Raw genomic sequence first — 15138 nt, forward strand, 5'->3', positions numbered from 1 at the left:
TCTTCATCAGAACTAAAGAAAAATAGAAATGAGGTGAAATATAAGCTGTTTGAGGGGGGTGAGACTGGTAGAGCTGGATAGAGGGCCAGTGATAGGCGGAGGCAAAGAAGATATTGCCAAAGATGTCATAGACAAAAGGACAAAGGGGTGTTGACGGTGGTGATATCAGCTAAAGAATGTGCTAATGGTGACATTAAGGGTAGAAAGCAGGATGAGCAAGTAACAGATGGCCCTAGTTGGTGGGGGGTGGTGGGGGTGGGGGGGGGGGGGGGGTGGTGAAGGGATTGAAATATGCTGAAAGGTGGAGATAAAACAATGAATGGAAATAAATTTAAAAATAATTATAGAAATAGGTGGGAAAAGAAAAATATATTTAAGAATATATACATTATTAGAAGATGGGGGGTGGGGATAGAGGAGAGAGTTCATGATCTGAAGTTGTTGAACTCAATGTTAAGTCCAGAGGGCTGTAAAGTGCCTAATCGGAAGATGAGGTGCTGTTCCTCCAGTTTGCGTTGAGCTTCACTGGAACATTGTAGCAGGCCAAGGACGGACATGTGCGCATGAGAGCAGGGTGCTGTGTTGAAATGGCAAGCGACAGGAAGGTCTGGGTCATGCTTGCGGACAGACCAAAGGTGTTCCGCAAAGCGGTCACCCAGACTGCGTTTGGTCTCTCCAATGTAGAGGAGACCACATTGAGAGCAGCGAATGCAGTAGACCAAATTGAGGGAAGTGCAAGTGAAGTGCTGCTTCACTTGAAAGGAGTGTTTGGGCCCTTGGACGGTGAGGAGGGGGGAAGTAAAGGGGCAGGTGTTGCACCTTTTGTGGTTGCATGGGAAGGTGCCGTGGGAGGGGGTTGAGGTGTATGGGGTGATGGAGGAGTGAACCAGGGTGCCCCGGAGAGAACGATCCCTATGGAATGCCGCCGGGGGGGTGAAGGGAAGATGTGTTTGGTGGTGGCATCATGCTGGAGTTGGCGGAAATGGCAGAGGATGATCCTTTGAATGCAGAGGCTGACGGGGTGATAAGTGAGGACAACGGGGGCCCTATCATGGTTCTGGGAGCGAGAGGAAGGTGTGAGGGCGGATGCGCGGGAGATGGGCCGGACACGGTTGAGGGTCCTGTCAACCACCGTGGGTGGAAAACCTCGGTTAAGGAAGAAGGAAGACATGTCAGAAGAAATGTTTTTGAAAGTGGCAACATCAGAACAGATGGGACGGAGGCGAAAGAACTGAGAGAATGGGATGGAGTCCTTACAGGAAGCAGGGTGTGAGGAGCTGTAGTCGAGGTAGCTGTGGGAGTGGGTAGGCTTGTAATGGATATTGGTGGACAGTCTATCACCAGAAATTGAGACAGAGAGGTCAAGGAAGGGAAGGGAAGTGTCAGTGATGGACCATGTGAAAATGATGGAGGGGTGGAAATTGGAAGCAAAATTAATAAATTTTTCCAGGCCCAAACTAGAGCATGAAGTGGCACTGAAACAGCCATCGATGTACCAGAGGAAGAGTTGTGGGAGAGGGCCTGATTAGGCCTGGAACAAGGAATGTTCCACCTTCCTGTGTTTTTTGAAACCTTGTCAGGCTCTTATTTCTAGAGTTGGCTATGAAGAGTCATTAACATGCAAAGACTCCTCCAGAGATCTCCACTGACCTTCTGAAAGGTATGAAAAACCCTTTTACTTCTGAGGGAACAGGAGACAGGAAGGGATTTCAAAGGACCATAATGTAATTTACTTAGCCATTTTTTGGGTGTTTTTTGAACTGTATAAAGGAAGCTGTAAGAAGCCATCTGGGGATGCAGGTTGAAGAACCCCCAGGAAGAATTCTGAAAGACAACATCAGAGGAAGGGTTCTTGGCCAAGGGGGGATTCTTGGCCAAGGGAGGACCAAGAGAAAGGTATTAGGAAATCAACTGCTATTTTGAGGACAGAGTCCAGGCAATCTGCAAGTACCATAACCGCAGAATTAGTGAGGAATAGGAAATATCTCTCTCCCAAAAAACTGCTAACCTGCTGAGTTCACCTGAAAAGGCAAATCTCTAGCCACTGAAGTGCAAAAGCCATCACAGCTGCTAAGCCAAACCTTAAGTTTGGAACCTCTTCACCTCAGAAAGAAGTAATTCAAGCAACAGGCCCACAACAATATTTCAGAGACGGATTTGAAATCTCACCTTTAAATATTGTTTTTTCCTTTATCTGCATTTTAATCTTTGTATCTGTATTTTAGTTAATAACTTTATCACTTTTACTTAAGTAACTTACAGCAGCGTTCTTATAATAATGTAACCTTCATCCTGTTTAAGAGTAAAACGTTGGGGCTGGTTATTTTTAAATTCAATCATTTGCAAATTAAAAAGGGGCTATATATATCACGCGCGCGCACACTAGTTCACAGATCACTTTGAGAAAATTCCTTTTACGTGGTCGTGACCTTAGAATGTTGTTTAATTTTGTAAAAGCACTGTGGCTTGTCTAGTCCTTTTCCAGATTTCAGTACTGCTTTTCATTTGAGACAATGAAAAACTCACATCCTGAGGAAATTCACCAGTTTCTTAAAGACATTTTGGGAAAGAGCACAGTTTATAGCAGCAGTGGATGTTTGAAAGTGAAAGACGGTTCAATTCTAATGCAAAAGGACAAAATCAAGGAAAGGTGGTGTCAGTAGATAGAAGAATTGTACAATGGTGACAGAGGACCATAACCACCCATCAAAAATGAAGGCACAGGCCCAGACATTTTGCGAGAAGAAGTGGAACTTGCACTGAAGAAGATCAAGTATGGGAAAGCACCCAGGCTACATGAAATGACAAGAGATTAATGAAGCAACAGGAGAGTTAAGAACTGAAAAACTGACTAATATCAACAACAAGATCAACATTGGCATTACCCCGAAGATCCAACTAAGTCTGTTTTTATCGCTTTCCCAAAGAAACCTGGCACAGGCAACGCGAGATGCATCAAACTTATCCAAATGAAAAGTAAAATCAGAAATATCAGCTGCAGTACAAAAAACTGTTTGAAATGGTTTGTTGTTGTGTAGGGGTTTAACATGATGGCTTTGGATAAGAATAAATGCCCTTTTTTAGGCCTTTACAGACTAATCAAGCTAAATTGGCATGATTTGGGGCAGATTTTAACTGAGCCGATTGCCAGCCATTTTAATTGCTTGGCCTCATTTAAATGCTGCTGTCTGCCAGTGCACAAATAAGTGCTACGGAGGGGCTTTTTGGACAAGTCTCACTGGGCAGAGAAATTCTGGAAAGGTGGAAGCCATAACTCTCCATGTGTGGCTCAGAAAATCACTCCTGCTCCAACTCGCCCATTAAAATTTTAAACATTTCTTTGGACAGTTTGCCTTTTCTGACAACTACTGACTTACTTTCACCTGGTGGGAAAGATGCAGTGACTTTCCCACTCTGACCTCTGGTTAAAATGCAGTCAGGTTCCCACTGACATATTTGGTCACAGACTCTCATATTCCCATGTGGCCCCCACCTGCAGGTTAAGGCTACAAGTGGTGGCTAAGGGTTGAGTTCTGAGCGGGCAACTAAACTGCTCTGTTTTAACTATCCATAGGTATGGTTTTTGCCAGGCCGGTAGGGTTTAAAATCAACCTAGTTTTCCACACAGAATTTGCAAACTATAATGATTTCAATTATATTTTGAGAACCCAGGAAAATAAAGTTTAAATTAAAAGAAACAATCAAAGTTTATTACAGATTCATAAAGATTATAGCACAGATGGGCAATGTGGTTGGATTGGTGGTAACTCTTCAACAAGAGCACTCTACAGTAAAAATATTTCCTTGACCTTTGCTGTGTTTTTTTTATATTCTTACTTTCAATGGCTTACATAAATATAAATTATATTTTAGCCAATGTATAATACAATTTTGTAAGTAAATAATTGGTCTGAAACTCTAAAATATATTTGTGTTATATGGTAAAACAAACTTTGTTAGTTAATTTCCCACAGTCTTAAAGTTGCACCTGAAAATTACTATGAGTGATGCTTGTTCGTGAATTCTTAATATACTTGTTCTCGATTCCCCTCTTTGCGATTTTACAGGAAACGGGAAGCTATTTAAAACAAACAGATTAATGTCTCAATTAAAATAACCAAGTAAAGTTTGATACAAGAGTATTTATAGAGTGACATCACAATAATTTCCAGACTTGGATCTCATGTTCAGTTTCCACTGCCCAGACCTTATTTGGTTTTATTTGGAGTTGTTGTTGTCTTCCTCTCTGTTTGACTTATCTGACGTTACATTTCTCCAGGCTGTCAGTCCTGACTGACACTAACCTGCCATGTTACATCTGACCTCTGCTGAGGAGTTTGTCATGTCTGTATTTGAGGACTCTTTTGTATCTCACTGCTGGTTCCATATGGCTGACCCAGCAATCTTGCCACCCAGTGTGTCAAAAACTTAATTGTAGGTGCTGGTGCTTTCTGTGATCAATTAATTTCAATTTTCATTAGGATTTTTATCTTTTTTTCTTGTATCAATAAATTAAAGACCTGTCTTACAGTCCTTTTTTCTTTCGAAGATTAGGAGAATTGTATGGAAATCTGTCAAATGAGAAACAGGATTGAACAGTAACTGCTGGAGGGTATGAGTTCTATTAGGGGGTGCCTATTAGACAAGGGTAGAATTCCTTCTACAGGGTATATGTCACTTGTCTGCAGCTTCTGTGACATTGGTGCAGACAGAATTTGTCATCCATGAATTTACAGCTTATTCTTAACTTCTCTTAAACTCCTTTTTAGAAAGAAAAAAATATACCTATATAAAATATCCAGTTACAGGATGTGTTCCATTTAGTGCTTGATTGAAACGTATTGCTCATCAGTATCGTCCAGCTATGAAAATTATAATATGGAACAGAGATTAGAATGAAATTATCATGGCTTGAAGGCATTTACTCAGTGGCAGCAGTAGCATAAACCTGCATCTGAGATAATACATTAGGTTCTGCATGTGCAGTATTATTGCTGTACATTATGTATGTTTCATTTATACTACTTCGCACACCAGCAACGCTGACAGATAGGTAATTACTCTCTGCGCCAATGAACACTTATCAGCAGACTGCTGTTTATTGCTGAAATGAAGTGTGCTTGTCAGTCAAGGTCACACATTTGTGTGTCCTCTTTTAATAGTTCTTTCACAGTTGTTGAACTTTGCTTACATTTGTTGTTTCAAGTTACTGGAGGTTACAGTGCTATAATGCAAATTGTCATCATGATAATAGGTCACAACTATTACTATTTGCCACGTTAATTATTAGATTGGATAGCAGGTGAGAGGAGGTGCTGTTTTTGTCCTGATTGTGCAGCAGTTGTACTGAAGTGCTGTATGGTAAGCTGCAGTTTTCATACTCAAATTAATGTACGATTCCACTTCAGAGCAAGTTTGATTCATATGCAATTCCACAGCACTGCATCTCTGCTCAGAGCAGGTGCTTTTGTTTCTCTCCACATTTTTTCTTAGTCACATTGTTCAAGACATAAGATTTATTCCTAGCCTGCGTACAATAATAACCACCTATAAATGACCATAAAGAGTTTTTGAGGTGGCTAAGTGTCCTAAAACTATTATCTTAAAAGCAGTGTCTGCTCCCAGTTAACTTTGTGGTCCTCCCAGGATTTTCTCTGTCAGGGCAGGTTTAACTACTAACTGGTGGCTTTCTTAATATTGAAAGCTGTGTACATGTAATTAAAGTGGATTAAATCCGATGCATGTTAACCCATTTATTAGAACATCCCCTTCCTGCAAAATAGTGAGACATACTCCATATGATATTGAGAAAAAAACACTTTTGTATCCCTGAATTTCAGAGCTTAATATAGTCATTACACCTACTGTAAATCTCTTGGTCTCAAACTGGTTTCTGACCTGCTGTTTCATGTGTCTTGCCTGGACGTTGTTCCACAGTAATAACCTTTTGGGTCAGCTCAGAGTGTTGGCAAAGGCCCACATTCATTGCTGGATGTCTTAATTTCTAATGGTGCTGATCTCACCTGCTGCTGATGATCAAATGTTAGTGTTTGCTTTCTTTAAACACCTAGGTTAAAATGAATGGAGTGTATGAGTATTTCCTATAAAGACTGAAGTGTATGAAGTTCCTTCTTATTTGTCTCTACTCAAGCTTATAACGCATATTTGTAATATTCATAGAATTGTAAAACTGTTCGCTAAAGGGAATTTTTATACCTTTTTTGGCCATTTGAGCAGTTTAACTTTTTAATTTAAAAAAAAATATGGTTTATGTCTTTGAATTGATTTGAAAATGGTAGTGTAAAAATTGAACTTTTTGTCCTAAAACCCTAGTTTATAAGTTAGTCTTAAAAGCAAGCGATTGATCATCATTTCTGTAGTTATATTTCTGGTCAAGAGAAATAGTTTTTGACAATTTTTTAATTATACTCATCTTTATCTTACATCAATAAGATATGAAAGACATTTTAGAATTATATTTATAATTGTGCACATTTGTTTTCTGCACAAATGACACTCAAATTGCCTCACTTAAAACATTCTTTATAATTTGATTTGCTTCATAAGATGGTATTTTAAGAATTCTGGTGGATTTGTGGACCTGTTTTAACCTCGCAACATTTTTTATTAGTTCCTGTAGATGGCATAGCATTAATTACCCTGACACTAATTAAACTACATCAAACAAATACCACAGGGTTCCTCAGGGGACAACAGAAGGCTGTTTAAAATAATTATTGGAGCTTCATGCATGTGTGAAGTTTTCATTTCTCTTCGGATCATACCACGAGAGTGTTAATACCATTAAAACCATTCCTAATAGTCCTGCAAAATTTTTAGATATCCCTGTGAGCACAGACTGACATAGAATTTCTATAGTCAGACAAACAAAATCAGGGCTTCATTAGTTACTAAAGCTGATTTTTGTAGACCTGGAACAGGTGTTCCTATCCAGGTTTTGATATGATTATGCATTAGCTTATGGTGGAAAAGCTTTCATTAACCACCTACTGACAGCCCATCGATATATACTTCGTTACTTTGAAGCATAAGACTAAATGTGCACATCAAAAACTGATGCGCAGTTTAATTGGAATGAGTAGGCAATTTGTTACCACATCATTTTTTCCATTTATTTTAGTTGCATAAAAAATAGAATGCATGTCAAAGCCTGATATCTGTCACTAGGTATCTTTCCATTGTTGGTATCTATAACCTAATGACAGTGAAGTTCCAGGGTACCAGGGAACTATGCAAGCTTTTGGAACAAAACAGCAGTAGATGAAAGAGCATTAAAAGAAATACAAATATTGTTAAACTTTGGTTGTAGGAACTGTCAGCGTGTAATTAGTAATTTGCTAGTAAGAGGTGTTCCTATTGATGGTACAAGGAATAGAGGACACCGACTTAAGGTTTTGGGCAAGAGATACAGGGGGAATGTGAGGAAGAACTTTTTTATGCAGTAAGTGGTAATGACCTGGAACACACTGCCCACAATGGTGGGGAAGACAGACAATCGATGATTTTAAAAGGAAATTGGCCTTCTGTGCCATAAATGACTCTGACTGTAAGAACTAAAAAACAGGGCTGGAATTTTGAGGTCAGCGGTCCCGGGAGTGGCTGGGAAATGGCCCGCTGCCTGTGATCGGCCGCCAACTGCGACTTCACGCTGGCTGGCCAATTAACGGCCAGCCAGTATGAAAGGCATATTGAAATGTTCAACGCTGCTGAAGTGCGAGCGGGAGGAGGGCGAGCACTGAAGTCAGCACGGGCACAGAGGAAGCACTCATGGAAAGCTCCCTGAAGGCAGAGAGCTGCTTCAGGGAGCTGAAGAATTCAAATTAAATAAAAACAAATTTTAAAATCTGGAAAAGATGCTCCCGCATCAGAAGCAATAATCTGAACATCTGCAACATGAAAATTCTATGCAAACATCTTTTTAAATTTAATGACGGGAAAGTCATTTCTCTTCCCGCCCCCACCTTGGATGAGGTTTCCTGAAAAATGCAAAGGCTGCCTGGCTGATTCGCCCTACCGCCAACCGTAACGTTAGATGGGCAACGAAAAGTCCCAGTTAATAGGCTTAATAGCCCTCTTAATTGTCAGCAGGCATGTGCACGCCGACCAAAATACTGCACGAATGCACGGTGACGTTGGGCCGCTCACCCAATATTATTGCATGCTATTTTACACTTGAGTGTGTCGGGTGCGCGCCTGCAACCTGAGTGAAAAATTCTGCCTCAGATAATTAATTCCTCTGACCAGCATGTTGTTCCACTAAAATGAATGTATCGTGTGTTGCTTTTTAGTTGGGCAGTGGAAATATTCGGGATATTGTAGGTGTAATAACATTGCAGGTTGGAGTGTACACTTATTACAGCCAAACCTTTGGACTGTAGAATCCCAGGGCTGCTAGCCACTTGATCCTCCTAATGACAGTAATGATTTATTTGCTCTTGGGTATATTGTATTTTGCATTTACTGGAGTTTGTGACTAACTAGAGGCCGAGAGGTAAAATAAAGAACAGAAAATACTGAAAAATGCAATCCTCATCTCCCAGTGCTTCATCAGCTGGTCATGGAGTAGCATTAGCAGAAGCAAAGTACAGGGAAAAGCCTGTGTTTCACTGTTCTACTTCCATGGTAAAAATATGGTTGTGGAAAAGGATAATGTGTTCTTTCAGTTTTTTCTAATTTCTCTTTTTCACTTCTCCATTGCCCTTTCTGTCAAAAGGTTATATGGTTCACTGATACGATATTGTAGCTACATTTCTACAGTATTATTTACAACATTTGGTTATTTGTTCTATTTTCCTCCTTGTTGAACGCTGATTATGATGGAAGGGAAGAGAGTGGGTCGGAAGAGAGGGGAAATACTTACTGAGAGAAAGAAAACTAGATTACTAACATGCACTTACTAACAGCTGAGAACAGAATGGCATTGGCCTGATAATTTTGGCAACAGGTTGTCTGAACTCTTTGGGGTTAACGTGTTGTGTGGTGTGGTGGGGGTGATAGGGAAAGCTAAAATAAATATTTTTAAATGGTTGGGCAGCTCAATTAAATGTAAAACTTTGAGGGGGCGAGGGGGGGATAAGTTGTCCAGTTAATTTGATCTGTGCTGAGTTTTCACTAGGAATTTAAAGAAACATGTCATGTCACTAAGACATGGAAGGGATCATAAATTGTTTAAATCAAATCTTACTGTTTTGCTTACTTAAAAAGTGGACTTTGCTGAAGCAAAAGATGGCTGCCACAGGCCACATGATTCACAAGTTGGCTAGAGTTTCTGGAAATTTCCAATAGCAGTTACAGGACAAAAGCTCAACCCTCATCTTTGTGGAATCTTACACCTCTCATTGTGAGGACAGATGACAATCAACGAAACAGAGGCCAGCAGACAATCTGCCTCCCCAGCCTGGTTCTATAACAAAGGAAGAGCCATTGAAACTTGTTATACCTATAGTGGTGCTCATAGTCACCATCTATCTGCTAAGGTGAACAATGGATTTTGACCAGAGGCATAGAAACTACTTGTTAGCCTACAACTGACTCGTTAATGGGTAACATCACATAACCTATGCCCCTGGCCTTTGGAAAGTTTTAATATTACATTTCTAGACTCTCAACTCAGTCTGCTGTCTAAACTCCAGCCTACAAACATCAAAAGCAGGTCTCCAGGCTGACCAACAGCCTGCATCAAGTCTGAGCCTCCTTGAAGCCTGTTTCTTTGGAAGACTCCTGCAGAGCAGACCAAATCTCTGTATACCAACCTTATCTCGCTGTGTAACGATTAACATTAAGGGAATTCTGCAATTCTTGCTTCAGCTAGCTGAACCAGACTGAACTGTAGCTACTTTGTGAAGGAACTCTCACTGGACTCTGACTTTCTGGACTCCTGTAATTACATGAACTGATATCCATATCTGTGCTCTTTTACGTTGTTCATAGTTGTCAAAACTCCTCTTTCCTACCTTCTTACCATGTGCTTGTGTGTGTGTGTGTGTGTTGTGAACTTGTGACCATCCCTGGGATTTTAATGTATGAATAAACAATACTTTTGATTTAATTCTAAAGAGAGTTTGCTGCGAGTCACTTAAAAATTGACCTCGCAAACCGAGGGTTTGAGGAAACACGCCACAGCCCATTTCAAAAATGATGACACCTCTACTTAAGGACAGACGGCTAGAAAATAAAGAAAGGAGTTCAGGTTTGCCTCCCTCCCCTGTCCATAACAATAGCGTTCACGAAAAAGCATTTAACAAACTTTTTACATTTGTTTAGAGATCTAAAGAGATTCAAACTGAAGGCATCGCTTTTGCATTATATTTTGATAGAAATTATGCTTAGATCGACTATCTCTTCACCCTCATAGTAAGAGATTGATTTTTTGGAGCTTTTCATGAAGGCATTGTTTCTTTAAACTTTAAATATATTAAATTGCAATGGGAAGAGAATCCAACACATTTATATTTTTGATTTCTAGATGGAGCCATAGAAAGGAATATCTGCCGTCTTCCTCTGTGCCGTAGAAATCTCATTTGAAAGATTGGTGCATACTCAGTTGAGCTTGTTCTTCAGAGTTGAATTATACAAAGAATTGGTTTTGCCCAGTAGAATGCAACTAAATTATGACCTTGAAAGATGATGCATCACAGGCTTGCAGGAACGAATAGGTGTGATTAAGAAGTCACTGCCATAGTGGAAAAAAATATGAATAAACCCATCACTGCACCATTAACTCAACACCACAATTAAAAAACTTGAAGATGACTGGGTTTGGGGTGGGAGTGTTGTGCTCCTGGCCCTTGGCAATTTCTACACCAATTTGCTGTCATGCCAGCAGATTGGCTGACTGATCTATGACCATAAGGCGTAGGAGCAGAAGTAGGCCATTTCGCCCATCGAGTCTGCTGCACCATTGAAAGAGATCATGGCTGATCTGATAATCCTCAATTCCTTTCCTGCCTTTCCCCGATAACCCTTGATCCTCTTGCTGATTAAAAATCTGTCTATCTCAACCCTGAATATACAATATACAACACGGTCCTAGCCCCCTGCACACCCCCGCTCCAAAAGACTGCAATACTCTTATGTAATGATTAAAGGCTGTCTTGAATGTCAACATTGTTTAGTAAGCTACCTCATAAGCCCATATTTCTTGTAAGGGGTTTGATTCTTGAAGTTGTTGTCTTGCTTTTACACTAAATTTTTGGTGTTAGTGCACAACATTAAATGTGCAGTAAAAAATGGGCGTGCATATTGGCACACTTTTAGTATAGATTGGCATTAACTCTACAACATCACCCATCTCTGTCCCTACTTTAGTCCACCTTCCATTGGAGCTTTCATTCATTCCTTGTCCACCCCCAGACTTTGGTTTTATATTTGGACATTGCTTTATTGTATTTCACTTTTTAGTTGCCAGATGTAGAATAATCCTAAAGTGTGTGGAGTTTAAATGAAGGAGGATCAAAGCATGATTGATGCAAGTGGTATAATCATCCTCAAAATTCTGTGCTTACCCTCTATTTCTTCCTGTTTGTAATTTGCATCCATATTTCTCCCTTTACGTTAAAAGTGGTAGCTCAGGCTGGGATAGAATTCTACCTTGGAGGTAACCCCCGGAATACTTTACTAAAGTGCCTGTTTTTCATGTGCAAGTCTGGGCTGGGAGATTAGACAATTATTTGAATATGCAGATTATCTGTGCTGTTAATAGGGAGCATCAGCTATTGAAATCTTTTTGGGGATTTTGGATCCTTTTTTTATGAAGTAGGGAAGCAAGTACTTCCAAATGTTGCGGTTTAAAACTAAATGTATTCACTTTTTTCTTTTTAATAGGAGCTTCTACAGAAAAGGTAATTAAAATGCTAATGACACTGCATTTCCAGACCTCTCTGCTCCTCTGCAAGTCTGTTTGTCTTTCTAATAATTTGGTGCAGTTCTCCATGTTATTAGCTATGGCTCCCAATTTTGTATCACCCGTAAATTTCAACACCATACATACAATTTCTGAGTCAAAATAATTTATGTATATGGTAAACAAGAATGGTCCCAGACACTACTATATACTCTCTTTAATTCTATCCTCTTTTCTGCTTGTGGCCATCAATTACAACTACTTGACCTCTGACTCCGCATACCCTGACATTTGCCAAGAGCCACTTTTGTGACACCTCATCGATGGCCCTCAAAGTTCATGCATATTACTACCAATGTATTGCGCTGCTTACTGTTAGTTTATTTTTTAAAGAATTATATAAGGTGGTTAAATGTGACCTTTTTAGAACGGTGTTGACATTTTATTATATTCTCCATCTCAAAAGGTCTTGCTATCCAATCGTTTAGCATCTAGCATCTTTCCTACCACTGACGTTAAACCAATTGGTCTGTAGTTACCTGGATTAATCCTATTTTCATTTTTGAAGATAGCAGTTGCATTTGCTGTCTGCCAGTCCTTTGACACTAGACCTTTCTCTTATTGATTCTTTTCCAAATGTATAAATATTAGTGCCTCTGCTATCTCCAGTCTAATTTCTTTTGAGTTTCTATAGGTGCAATCTATCTGTACTTGGAGCCATGGTCTTCGTGCAATTTATATCTTTGTCAATTATTACATTAAACTCTGCTCTATTACTACTTCCTTAATGTTATTCCATGCTTACCTAACTTGTTCATTTCCCATTATTCAGTCTAGCAGTGCTGTCTTCCTTGTTGACTTTCTTACATGTTATATCAGAGAAGTCTTATGCATAATCATAAAAACTTCACCCACTTCTTTCCTGGCACTCCCTCTTGCTGATGATAGCTGAAATCCACAATGATTGACTTTTTTTTACTCAATTCATAGATTTTTCCAAATAATTTCCATCCACTTCCTTTCTGCTATGTGGTGATTGTAGCATTCTCCAATAGAATAATCAATTATTTTCCATCCTTTATCACAATTCATATGTATTCTGTTGCCATCTCTTTTTGAGTCATACAAAAGCAAAAGACCGTGGATGCTCTAAATCTGAAATAAAAAAACAGAAATTGCTGGAAACACTCAGCAACTCTGGCAGAATCTGTGGAGAGAGAAACAAAGTTAACATTTCAGGTCTGTAACCTTTCATCAGTTCTGCCAAACAAATTGGAATCCCTCCACTCCACACCACATTTTCAGCCGCACGTTCACTTCCTTTATCTGTTCTCCACCCCATTGCCTTACTACCACCCTTGAAGCTCCGTCTACTTCGTTGGCAGGACGCTTCCCTGTTCTTTCCTCTGTTGTTGGTTCCAACATGGACCACTTCAATGGATCCTTCCACTTCCCCTTTTAAGCTCCTTCTTGGCTGCCTTAAAATACTTCTTACCCTGACAACATATCTTTGTCTTTCATTCTTTCGTAGGACATGGATGTAGCTGGCTAGGCCAGTATTTGTTGTCCATCCATAATTGCCCTTGAGAAGGTGGCCGTGCGCCACTTTCTTCAACTGCTGCAGCCCATGTGGTATAGGTACACCCACAGTACTATTAGGAAGGGAGCTTCAGAATTTTGACCCAGTGACAGTGAAGGAACTGATGGTGTGTGGCTCAGAAGTCAGGATGGTGAGTGGCTTTGAGGGGAACTTACAGGTGGTGGTATTCCCAATGCATCTGCTGCCCTTATCCTTCTAGGTGGTAGAGATTGTGGGCTTCTTCTATAAGGTTCACACTGTTGCTGTCAGTGTGGAGGGAGTGAGTATTTAAGATGGGGATGGGGTGTCAATCAAGCAGGCTGCTTTGTCCTACTTGGTGTTAGGCTTCTTGAGTGTTGTGGGAGCTGCACTCATCCAGGCAAGTGGAGAGTTTTCCATCGCACTCCTGACTTGTAAGGTAATACTATTGAATGTCAGGAGGGGATTGTTAGATTCTCTCTTGTTGGAGATGGTCATTACTTGGCACGTGATGCGAATGTCCCTTACCACTTATCGGCCCAAACCTGAATGTTGTCCAGGTCTTGCTGCATATGGACATAGACTGCTTCAGTATCTGAGGGGTCGGGAATGGTATTGAATATTGTGCAATCATCAGCGAACATCCCCACTTCTGACCTTATGGTGGAGGAAAGGTCATTGATGAAGCAGCTGAAGATGGCTGGGCCTAGATACTATTTTGAGGAACTCCTTCAGGGAAGCCCTGGGACTTGAAGCAATCACAAATACCTTCCTTTGTGCTAGGTGTGACTCCAATGAGTGGAGAGTTTCTTCCCACCCCTGATTACCATTGACTTTAGTTTGCTAGGACTCCTTGCTGCGACATTGGTCAGAAGCTGCCTTAATGTCAGGGACAGTCACTTTCACCACACCTGTTGTGTTTTGTCCATGTTTGGGCCAAGGCTGTAATGAGGTCAGGAGCAAAATAGTCCTGGCGGAACTTAAACTGAGTATCAGTGTGCAGGTTATTAATGTGTAAGTGGCACATGATAGTACTGTTGATGACCCCTTCCATCGCATTGCCGATGAACAAGAGTAAACTGATGGGGAGGTAATTGAATGGGTGAACTTGTCCTGCTTTCTGTGAACAGGACATTCTTGGGCAACTTTCCATATTACCGGGCAGATGTCAGTGTTGTAGCTGTACTGGAGCAGCTTGGTTAGGGGTGCAGCTAACTCTGGAGCACAGTCTTCAGTACTACAGCCAGAATGTTGTCAGAGTCCATAGGCTTTGCACCAGTGCCTTCAGCCATTTCTTGATATCACCTGGAGTGAATCAAATTGGCTGAAGACTAGCATCTGTGATGCTGGGGACCTCGGGAAGAGGTCAAAATAGATCGCCCACTCGGCACTTAAGGCTGAAGGTGGTTGCAAATGCTTCAATTTTGTCTTTTGCACTGATGTTCTGGGCTCCCCTATCATTTGAGGATGGGGATATGTAGACCCCCCTCCAGTTAGTTGTTTAATTATCCAACATCGTTCACAAATGGATTTGGCATAACTGCAGAGCTTTGACCTGATCTGTTGGTTGTGGGGTTGCTTAGCTTCGTCTATCGCATGCTGTTTCCACTATTAGGTATGCATGTAGCCCTGTGTTGTAGCCTCACTAGGTTGACACCTCATTTTAGTATGCTTGATGCTGCTCCTGACATGCTATCTTGCACTTTTCATTGAATCA

The 15138-nt window shown here is 40.6% G+C and overlaps 1 protein-coding gene across 1 annotated transcript in view; it reads left to right on the forward strand.

The window, feature by feature from the left end:
- cyp7b1 (cytochrome P450, family 7, subfamily B, polypeptide 1) overlaps positions 1 to 15138 on the forward strand; it is a 207782-nt gene that overhangs the window by 98012 nt on the left and 94632 nt on the right. The gene's annotated exons all lie outside the window — the stretch shown is intronic.

Source organism: Cetorhinus maximus, chromosome 4 (assembly GCF_964194155.1).
Source record: "Cetorhinus maximus chromosome 4, sCetMax3.hap1.1, whole genome shotgun sequence".
Lineage (NCBI taxonomy): Eukaryota > Metazoa > Chordata > Chondrichthyes > Lamniformes > Cetorhinidae > Cetorhinus > Cetorhinus maximus.